Below are 12,382 nucleotides of genomic sequence, written 5' to 3'. Positions count from 1 at the left end.
GTAGACCTATTGCATACAGTATAAGAGAAATAGACCAAAACACAAAATCTTAACTATAACCACTGAACTATGAAAATGAGATCATGGTCAGATGACACCTGCCAGTTGGACATGTACACCTTACAGTCCTTCCATACACCGAATATATAAGACCGATTGCTAATACATGTAGTATCTGAGATATGGACTTGATCACCAAAACTTAACCTTGTTCACTGATCCATGAAATGAGGTCGAGGTCAAGTGAAAACTGTCTGACGGGCATAAGGACCTTGCAAGCTACGCACATACCTTACCATATATAGTTATACTATTACTCATAATGAGAGAGAAATTAACATTACAAAAAATCTTAACTTTTTTTTCAAGTAGTCACTGAACAATGAAAATGAGGTCAAGGACAATGGACATGTGACAGACGGAAACTTCGTAGCATGAGGCATCTTTATACAAAGTATGAAGCATCCAGGTCTTCTACCTTCTAAAATATAAAGCTTTTAAGAAGTTAGCTAACGCTGCCGCCGGATCACTATCCCTATGTCGAGCTTTCTGCGACAATAGTCACAGGCTGGACAAAAACAATGATCAAGATCGACGCTTTCACACTATTTACATCCAATATTCTCTAGTGAAAAACAGTCACCTGGAATAAAAACAGGGTGGAATGAAATTACACTTACACAGCCAGGGTAAGTGATGTTGACATTGTCGGTATGTCATTAGGTCTTACCTTGTTGATACTTAAACATGTGCTTGTGGATTACTCATTTAGCTGAGTTGGTAGAGCAGAGACTTTCTGTGCAAAGGGTCACAGGTTAAAATTCCGATTGGTACATTAATTTATTTTGGAAAGCAAATAATGATCTCTGGGTTATGTGTAATTGTATTTGCAATTTTGGTATTTAGCTGATTTTTGTCTCCTTGTACAAATGTAACCTGAGATCAAATCTGCACTTGGTCAAATTGGTACCTTGTTAAATCGGCACCCGATGTAGTCATTTCGCCACCCATGTTAAATATTTTCAGTATTTGAAGCAAATAGATTAAAATAAACAAGGCGTTGTCTAGAAATATTGACTTATTTTCATTTTTGGGGGGTTTCTGTGCATGTATTTTTTCCATTCAACATGTTCAACTTGATGTGTATTCGCGGTATTTATAGATATTTTTATGCATGTTTTAACCAGAGACATATATACATATATATGTCTCTGTTTTAACCAACATGACTAAAGGAGAATTTTCTATTATTGTTGGTTTAATGCTGTTTAAACTTTCCTGAAAAAACCCACCTTAATTGACATTCAAGGTTGATTAGTGATAGTAATGAAAGGGACTCATTATTTCCCCTTTTCCTGCTTCTAATTTTCTCATGATCAAACAACAACAGCTTGTGTAATGGCTTCATGTATTTTACTAAGTTTTTAAAGTAAAAAAACATCAATAACAACCTGTTTAGATTTAAAACAACAAACATGTTAATTATGTAATAATAACTGTAATTGATAAAAGTTATTAATATCAATTGAAAAGATAACTATTCAAAACGTCAGTCATAGATTGTTGAGAAAACTTATAATATGTATTCTAACTGCTTGGTGATTTTTAACTATACATGCTATATGTAGATGTAATGAGTAATATAAATTAAAAAGATAAAGCCAAACCCCAACAATAATTTAAAGATAGAAAGATCATTTATACATTTTTACTGAGATTTTTTGAATTATTTATCTGTTTATATTGTATCAAATAATGAAATATTATTGGATTTGACTAGATGCCGATTTAACCAGGTGCCGATTTGACTTGTGAAAAAATAACAAGGTTTTTATAAGATTTTCAAATATGACTTTTTAATCTATATGTAATAAAATTATGAAAAGAAAAGTAGGGCTTAATGGGCAAATTTTTTAATGGGTACTAAATGGATAAAACCAGAGATTCCGAATATCTGACAAAAATGAGCGAACATCCTTAAGTCATATATGCTTATTTTGATACATTTTGCATCATGCTGGAGTGAGAACTGAGGTATCATCTAACTGATCCGTCATAGCAACTATTTTCCAATAAAACCTAAAAAGATGAAGAAAAAAATGAATATAGTTTCATATTCAGTCTGATGTTTATTGGCCAAAGAGCTCAGTAATGCCTAGCTTCAGGTGGAGGTATATATCTAAAGCCAACAAATAAAAAGCCGTTTTTACAAAATAAATAAACTTTTTATGATTCCGAGTAAGCAAAATCAGTCTTTTTAGAATAGCAAGCATTCGTTAAAAAAAAGAAAAGAAAAGGACTATTTAGAGTATTGTTTTAACTATAAAAGCTGTCGCTTATAACGACTAATATCGTAATACTCCATAATTACAATTTGTGTTGTTTCAAAAACTGACATAAGCAGTCGCTTACCGCAGAAGTTGTTCCCGGCGTTGATCCGGGTAATATAACAAGTACGTTGTTAACCTTATTAGTGGTAACACTGAAACTGTAATACTACGCCATAATATCCCGGAAAAGATCCGTGTTTGTACTAAGTAATATGTATATATTGTACGTTGTTAGTTCTACAACTTCTAACATTTGTACTGTGCAGTATAAAAGTATACTGTTATTAGTACTACTAGCGGACTAATTTTACTAATAGATTTCCACTATTACTGGCTAACATTGCAGGATCGGGTGGTAAGATGGAGTGATTAACCTGTTTCTAATTGTCATTTTGTTTTCATAACTTTGACGGACATCCCTTCCCCTTTTTCACCGTTTGCAGTCTTTCTTATTTCTATAGAGCAAAGATATACTCAGACCTGCTAATTCAATCTATTATACGTTAATATTACACCAGTTTTGGAACTAAGTACAATTGTATGTGCTTCCACACTCATCAAAAGAAAACTGGATTTTTCCCCCAGACAATCATTACGAATACCTTCTATCAAAAGACGGAAAAATTACATTCTGGAAGCGCAACTTATAAATGTTAATATCTAAAAAACATCTCTAGAGATCACTTATATCGAATCTTATGAAAAAATTCCGAATTTGGACATTTTAATAGGTCAAGGTCACTGTTGTTTAACAGGTGAATGAAAATTGTAAATATGCACCCTATAAGTACAAATGTCAATCTCGAACCATATTTGGCAACATAAATATCAAATTAGTCCTAAATATAGAAACTATAGTTATAATCCTTTGAAATATTTGAATTTATTTTGCTATAAACGCATATATGTAGGGGCGACCAGCTGTCTAAACGTGACTCTGCGTTTTCCTTGAAATTTTAGCTTTGACCTTTGACCCAAATTTAAGAAAATCGTGACCACTGTAGACAACGACGACATCAATATTTCGACGAGGCTTGTTCTCCTCTTTCCAATGATATCAAATACAGCCGTGTGTTATTCCGTTAACCCAACTCGATAAAATTCGTTGCCTGGGCACCCTACTATAAGCGTGATGATTCATTTCACTTCTTTTTTGAATGTCCTAATTATACGAATATAAGAATCAAACTATCTAATAATCTGAACTGGTTACCAGAGAACTCTCTACTAAATTTGAACATCTTAACCTCCGGTGATTCGTCATTAACTAATGATGAAAATGAAAGAATTTTAAAGAATGTATATGAATTAATTAAAGAGTCAAAGAGGTTTCTAATTAAGCATATATTTTGAATATTAAGAAAAAAATCCTTTAAATACTCCTTTGCTTGTCGTCCGTCTTATACCCGTTCATATTGACAACTGCATACAAGGAGCATGATGTATTTTTTTTTGTAATAAGAATGCACGAAACGGTCAACCTTGATCTTCTGATCCATATAAGCACATGGATTTAACGGGAATATGCAAAACAGCAACTTTGACATTTGTAAAATCTACTCACTTGTCAAAGTTTGAACGAAGATAGCCAAAGTAAGGTTACTAGTGGGGTTTCATGCAAAAAAAAATCTTACAAATCATGGTTTGATATTGTCAATAAATATGCTATCTTTTCTTTTTCATTTAATAATCAATGTTAACAAATATAGGGTTTAGCATCGGATGTAAGTTAGTTATACACCTCACGATACGGCGTGTCTGGATAAGAAACCCCTTCGGCCTCCGGCCGTTGGGGTTTCTTATCCAGACACACCTTTCCCTCGGTGTATAACTATTACAGGGACTATTATCAGATAGAGAAGAAAAAACGGTTAGCAAAATATCATCATTAAATTTTACAATTTCAAAGGTATAATCAAAATTAAAATGCATTGAGTTCATCACTTGTACCTCAATGTCGTCTGATTCTATTGCTCCCAAAAGATACAGTTCGTTGTCAACTTTATACTTGAAATGCATACTTTATTCCTATTTCTTCAAGATGTTTCTTGTTTACCGTTTGATCCTCGTCGACCAACTTTTTAATGCTTAGTAATACGTATTTGAATTATTCTGACCGTGAATATGCATGAAATATTTGCCACTGAATATTAAGTAAGAAATCAAATAACCAATCTCATTTAAGAACCTATATATTATTTTGTCTTAAAGGGATAATTGTCTCAATGCAATAAAAAAATACTCTGTTTAAATATTTGAATTTTAAGGTTCATCATAACGAAGGGATAAAATGGATGTGCTTTACTTCTTACACTTAAACCGTCACACAAGATTTATGAGAAAGAACGACTGAAATCGACACCTTCATAAGTTTCTAGGTCGCCATCACGAATCGGTTGACCAATACGATTTGTCAAAGATTTTTAACCATTTCATTTATTTTTACACCTTCTTCAATAACGAAAAGAGTTCCCATCAAAATCAAGGAAAGTTTGTAACCGTCTAAAACTTAAAATGCACTAATTATTCTAAGTACACTCAACACAAAAGTTAGAGGAGAGAAACTCCTTGATTAAAACCTCATTCTACATGTTTCTAAATGTTCTGAGAAACCTTATACATCCAGGTCTGTTTGATTGGAAGTTGTCTAAGAAGCTATTTAGTTCTGGTTAGTTATTTACTTACTGTTTTCTTGTAGTCTTAAGTTTGTCTTTCGGAACTTGTTTCCTGATTACACAGATTAAAAACACAAACATACATGCTCTTATAATATAAGTTAATGAAGTGTGTGTCCGAGCGATCTCACAAAACATGATTTACCCCGCCCCAGTTTGCGCCCGTCCCAAGTCAGGAACTGGCCTTTGTTAGTCTTGTATGTTTTTTTTTAATTTTGGGGTTTTGGGTGACGTCCATTTTCGATGAACTAGTATACATTATTTTTTATGGGCCAGCTGAAGCCCGCCTCCGGGTGCGAGATTTTTTCGCTGTGTTGAAGACCCATTGGTGGCCTTGGGCTGTTTTCTGCTCTTTGGTCGGCTTGTTGATTCTTTGACTATGAAACAGATCATGTACCAAATATTCATTGGTCAATTGTCAGCTTTAATTATTTGTTCTATTCTACGCACTTAAGATGTAGTTTCATATGTAGCATGATGTATTGAAATGTGACCATAAATGATTCTAAACCGTATTTATCTATGTTAATTTGTAAGATAATGCGTTAATTTTGGTATTTTCTTCAAAAGTACTGCATTGTTTCGTAACCTTAGTGTGCATTATCATTGAGGAATAATAATCGTTTTGAAAGACACGTTTTTTAATTTTTATTTGTTCCCCATTTTGATAATGCAACGATTTTTACACAGATTTTGAAGTTAAATTGATTCTAATTGCATTCACTGTCCCATACCAGATCTTTCACTATCAGATCGCAATATCTGACCCCCGTTACATATTTTTTCACAAATAATTTTCTCGATATACCGAATGACAGTCGTGTATAGGGAGAGATTGTACACTTCGGACAATTTGGCTTTGCTTGTTGATTGACACTTCGTTCAACAAGTCAAATTTGTTGGAATCATCTGCATGAATTGTAACACGGTGTAAACATTGTTCTTTCAGGAGACGGTTCATTAATTTAATGTGTGTGAATTATTACTCCCCTAACGGACTGTTAGTCCGACAAATAAGTTTTCCACACTTTTTTAGCTCACCTGGTCGAACGGCCAAGTTAGCTTTTCTCATCACTTGGCGTCTGTCGTCCGTCGTCGTCGTTATATTTTACAAAAAACTACTGGGCCAGATTTAACCAATATTAGAACCAATCATCATTGGGGTATCTAGTTTGAAAAATGTGTCCGATGACCCCGCCCGCCAACCAAGATGGCCGACATGGCTGAAAATAGAAAATAGGGGTAAAATGCGTGTTTTGTCTATTATTTTGAAAACTGTTTTAAATAGAGAAATTCTGACCGAGACAAAAATGTTCAGAATGTTGAGTTCTACCAATTGTTCTTGACGTCAAAACTGTCAGGCGACTTCTTATAAGAGTTATTGCCCTTAAATGACAAATTTTGTTTTATCCTCTTTTGTGTTTTAAGCAAAATGTAAAGACGATAAAGAGAATCGAAACAGACACAACGATCAGCAATACAAGATCAACAAAAAAGAAATGTTTGCCATGCATTCTATTCTTGTCTACAATGTTGGAGAGAGTCCATTGTTGATTATGCACATAGACCTAGGTGAACGACACAGGCTTTAGAGTCTCTTTTGTGATTGAAGATATTGATTTTAAATGTGATACGATGTGTGATATTGAAAAAGCCATATCATATACACTTTATTATATACATAAACCTCACGTGGATGTTTTTTTATGTGACATGACGTCATACTGACGAGGTTTGAAATGACGACATGCATATTATAGGTTTGACATGGTGTCATACAGATTAGGGGTTTGATAAAGCCTTTGCAACAGTAACTGCAATCGATGACGTGACGTCATACAGTTTAAAGGTGCGATAAAGCCTCTGCAACCGTGCTGATATCGATATCATAACGGGTGGCTGATACAGCACGCTTGCCAATGATTGTATTACACATACAATTTATCTGTATTTACTACTAAGTATAATTATTATAATGAATAGTTTTATCATTACCAGTTACAGACCAAGTTTGAGTTTTGTTCCGGTGTGATGATTTTATGCAGATTTATGGTCCTTGGACTTGGTAAATTCCAATACTAAATAAGTAATCAGTTTTCCGCTCTTTTTTTCATTTTGTGTCATTACAATGAAATTTTAACCAGTAGGGGACTATGCTCAAAGAATGCTTATTTTTTGTCGTTGTGCTTCATTAAAAAGAAAGCGAACATTTTCACATGATATGCGATAGCTCCATACCGATTTCCTATACGGGCATACACATTGCCAGTAATAAAATCAATAGTCTGGGATCCTAGCCAAATATCTGTTTCGCGTCATTATGCTACAGTGGTGAAGAGAGTCATGATGCCAGACTACATCTCAACCGATATTTTTTTTAGTTTGATTTAACGAAAATAAATTGAAGATAAAGAGTACCGGTATATGTACAATAACGCTTACTTTAAGATGTATGTAGCTGCACGAGAATGTAAAATTAATACACAGTCGTTCCGGACCTGATTGGCGACAATAGAATAAATACATGTTTAAGCATTGAAATAAGCTAGGATTCTGGACGCACTAGTTCCACTGGTTATTTTCCTTACTGACGGGAGTTTCTTGGCTGCACATCAGTATATTAATATAAAATTAAAGGAGATGTTGTATGATTGCCAATGAGACAACTATCCACCGAAGTTAAAATGAAGTGGATATAAGCAAATATAGGCAACCGTACGGCTTTCAACAATGAGAATACCGTAAAGTCGGCTATAAAAGTACCCGACATGAAAAATATGAAACAATTCAATCAAGAAATCTTACGCCCTAACTTATATCAAAACAAATTACGATAAACAAGTATGACAGACATGAACCAGCGACAAGTACTGAACTACAGGCTCCTGCATTGGGACAGGCTTATACAGAATGTAGCGGGGATAAACATGTTTGAAAGCGCCATCCCTCCCCCTTACATGAGACAGTGGTGTAACAGTACCACATAAGAATAAACTATAATAAACTGTTATCACAGAGATATGTCTCGCCTTTTTGTAATTTTGATAATGCAAATGTTGAAATTAAAATAGCAATACTTTAACATGTAAGTTATGCAAATATCCAAAGTCGATGAACCATGACTGAAGGTACATGGCTAAACAATCTCCATGGAATGAGATGTGCTAATGCTACTACAACTGCATACCAAATACCATTGACTTATTATAAGTCGTTCCCTTTAAACAAACCTAAACACAAACATTAACTTGTAAACTATGTAAAAGTTTCAAAGTCAATGAACCATGATCAGGGGTGGGGCTATATAATCTCCATGGAAACGATACTTGCAAATGCCAATAAATCTGTATACCAAATATCATTGACTTAACATTAGCAGTTCATCTTAAACTGATCTAATCACAAACTAATACAGGTAAACTAAGCAAAAGTTTCAAAGTAAATAGACCATGACTGAGGGGGCGGTGCCAAATATTCTCCATGGAAATGAGATGTGCTAATGCTTATACAACTGAACACCAATTAACATTGGCCTACCACTAATGGTTCCCCTTGAACTGACCTAATCACAAACTAATACATGTTAACTTAGCAAAATTTTCAAAGTCTATAGACCATGACTAAGGGGGCGGAGCCAAATAATCTCCATGGAAATGAGATATGCCAATGCTTATACAACTGCATACCAAATATCATTGACCTACCACTAGTGGTTCCCCATAAATTGACCTATCACAGACTAATACATGTAAACTATGAAAAGTTTCAAAGTCAATAGACCTTGACTGAGGGGGCGGGGCCAAATAATCTCCATGGTAATGAGATGTGCCAATGCTAATACAACTGCATACCAAATATCATTGACCTACCACTAGTGGTTCACCATGAACTAGACCTAATCACAAACTAATACATTGTTGACGCCGCCGTCGCCGTCGCCGCCGACGCCGGAAACAGCATACCTATGTCTGGCTTTTTGACTCCGTCAAGGCGAGACAAAAATCAGTTGAAAAGGGCTTAACTAATCAGATCGATAAAAAGTAATGTATATTGCACAGCCATATTTGTGCTCAATCCTTATACAATTGTCATTTGTATATTCTGTATGATGTATTTTCAACAAAACTGTCCAATATATAAGGGTCTGAATTGGAGGATGGGGAGAGTTTGTTTCTGTATTCTTTATTCATATGTTCGGCCATTTTTCTCTATTCTTAATTATGTTTTGCCATTTCGCTTTATTCTTTATTTTTTTTTTGTCCAATCTGAAAAATCTATAGAAAATTCATTGAAGATTTTAGAATAAATTATGACAAAACAAAAGGCTTACTTTTAAGGGCTTCAAAAAGAAAAAGACCTCAACATGATAAAATCAGATGGATCACAAGTAATGTTAAAACATTAGGTGTGTAAGATGGTTAAAAAAAGTTGAAATAGTTAAAATTTATATTCAGATATAGAAAAGTAGGAAGCTTACATTTACAGGTAAAACACTTAAAGTTAAAAATATGATACTTTCTCTCTATTCTTACGAGTTTGAAATACGAGGAATTCCGGATAAATATACTAAAACGCTAAATAATATAATTTTGAAGTTTATATGGGACGGAAAAGTTAACCAGGTAAACAGAAATGTATGCAGGAACCATTGTTAAGTTGGAATGCGATTGGTAAGTATTGGCCACGGAAATTTTATGACAAATACAATGATACCTTTTTTGTATGTAAATGTTCAAATTTTAATGGTTTCGATATGAACCAATTACCACAATTTTATCAGAAAATTATTAATACTTGGTCAGGTTTCTTACATAGTATTGATACACCATGCAATAAAAGAGATGTGTTAAATACGAGAATATTTGGAAACTCTTCTATTTTGTTAAAAAATAAACCATTGTCATACCCTTCATTTTGAAAAAGCGATATCAAAACTATCAAGGACATTTTGAACTCAGAAACTACTGATTTTATTAGCTGCAATGAAATTTATAGGAAGCTTATTGATCGGAGAAATTGTATTTCCAAATTTTCTAGAATTAAACAGGCAATCCTTAAAGATTTTGTGCAAATTTTGAAATCTTTTGGAAACCAGTATTCACGTAATGAAATGAAATAAAAGATATCAAATTACCTTTAGTTTATGAACTCAAACAACAAAATAATAAAACCATCGAAGCTAAAACTCAAATATATTCGTACGTTATTAAATCAATACATAATATTAACTGTTACAGCAATTCCTAGACTGATGATTTTGACATTTCAGTTTTACACCAGAAACTCTACACAAACATTTGCGACAAAAGGCATGATTTTTCTTTCCCTATTGTTAATTGTCCTTTTTTGGACGGTGATGTTCCTCTTGCACCATCTTACGGTGTTTATATATGCCAACTCGTTCGTTATGCCCATGTCTGCAGTGACGTTTTGAATTTCAATGAGCGTAATCTATGTATTACTGGTAAATTATTAAGGCAGGGATTTCGTTACCACAAATTACTTAAAACTTTTACTAAATTCTTCCATCGATACAAAGATTTGGTTTGCAAGTTTGGCTGTACCTGTAAAAAACTTATTGCAGACGGAATAGCACATCCTAAATTTTACGGCGATGTTGTTTACCGAGCCCGGAAATTTATATACGACCCGGGTAAACTTATCAATCCTTTGAATAAACTTATTCTAAAAGGTTACTAATTCAACACTGTAATTAGATCTTTGAATATTGTTTTTATTGGTACGAATATAGATTTCGTTATCAGTAATAAAATTAAAATCATACTAATAGTTTTGTTATACACATATGCACTTTAACGGTATTACAACATGTCGATCGTTTGGCATCTTGGCATTGCATAAGGTCATGTTTTTCTCTGACTGTTAATGACGTCTTTACAATAAATCCATTGGATGTTGGATGTGTACTGATTGATAATTTAGTCGTAGATACATGTTTTAATAATTAGTTTTTATTGGCTTAGAACTAGCTGTCGGTAACTGCGAGTACTCCCAGATCTGTACTTAGTGTCTGTTTTGTTGTTAGGGATGAGGGATGGATAAATACCCTGTCATGTCCAGTCTGTGTTTATGTTTGATGTTTTTCTGCTTTGTATCGATCTGATGAGTTAAGCCTTTTTCAACTGATTTTTATAGTTTGTTCTGAAGTGGTGCTGTTACACCCCTGTCCTAGGTTAGGGGGCGGGTTTGAGCGCTCATAAACATGTATTACTTTGGGATACTATACGGTATATTTTATTAATAGTGAACAAAAAGGTAAAACATGCTACACAGAGGAACAAGTGATTAGTATGCTGGAGTTTCTAATTGACAACATATTTGTTGAATTTGGAGGTAAACTTTTTCAACAAATTGTCGGTATTCCTAGGGAAACGAACCGTGCGCCACTCCTTGCCGACCTCTTCTTATTTTCATATGAGTCGGAGTTCCTTCAGACACTTGTCAAAAACAAGATGATCAAAGAAGCCAGATCATTTAATTTCACATTTAGATATATTGATGATGTTCTTTCCGTTAACAATCCAAACTTTTCCGATTGGATTCCATTAATATATCCTCCAGAACTAGAAATTAAAGAAACAACAGACACGACTTCCGTCGCCTCATTTTAAGACATACACCTCGAATTTTACATAAGCAGTCATCTCAGTACCAGAATCTATGACAAACGAGACGATTTTAATTTTTAAATTTTCATTTCCCCCACCTTAGAAGCAATCTACCAACTTCACCTGCACATGGGATATACATTTCCCGACTCATTTGTTATTCAAGAGCTTGCAGCTGCTACTCAGACTTTATAAAACGTCACCAATGTCTGAGCAGAAGGTTGATGAACCAGGGTTATATTAAAGAACGTCTCGTCCTTTTTCTAAAAACAGTTCATCAAGACCTTGTTGATAAACATTCCATATCAACCTCACCTAGGCTGTGTTTGGATATACGCCTAAGGCAGCCTATGGTTACCCATAGGTATCTTTGGGTACCAATGGTTTGATATTTTGATATATAGAATATCAAACCAAAGGTACCTATGGATAACCATAGGCCACCTCTGGCGTATATCCAAACACAGCCAATAATACGTGATGGTCTTGAAGTGTAGATTCTAGGTACTGACGTTGTTTATTATCTTAGTTACGTGTTAAAGTGTTCTTTTATTTTTTGTTTTTGTAAATTATTACCTTTATTGTTTAGTCAATTTTTGGTAATATCCTTTTTGGCGTGGCTCGGTAGTTATGCATCCCGCCTTTGTCTTGTTGTGCTGTGGTCATTTTTTATATTCTTGTCTTTGATTTTTGCTTATGTGCTTTGTCTATATGCCATTTTGTTTTTTTGTTGTTGTTATATTTGTTA

Source organism: Mytilus californianus, unplaced genomic scaffold (genome assembly GCF_021869535.1).
Source record: "Mytilus californianus isolate M0D057914Y unplaced genomic scaffold, xbMytCali1.0.p SCAF_8, whole genome shotgun sequence".
NCBI classification, from domain to species: Eukaryota; Metazoa; Mollusca; class Bivalvia; order Mytilida; family Mytilidae; genus Mytilus; species Mytilus californianus.
Note: the sequence above shows the minus strand (reverse complement) of the source record.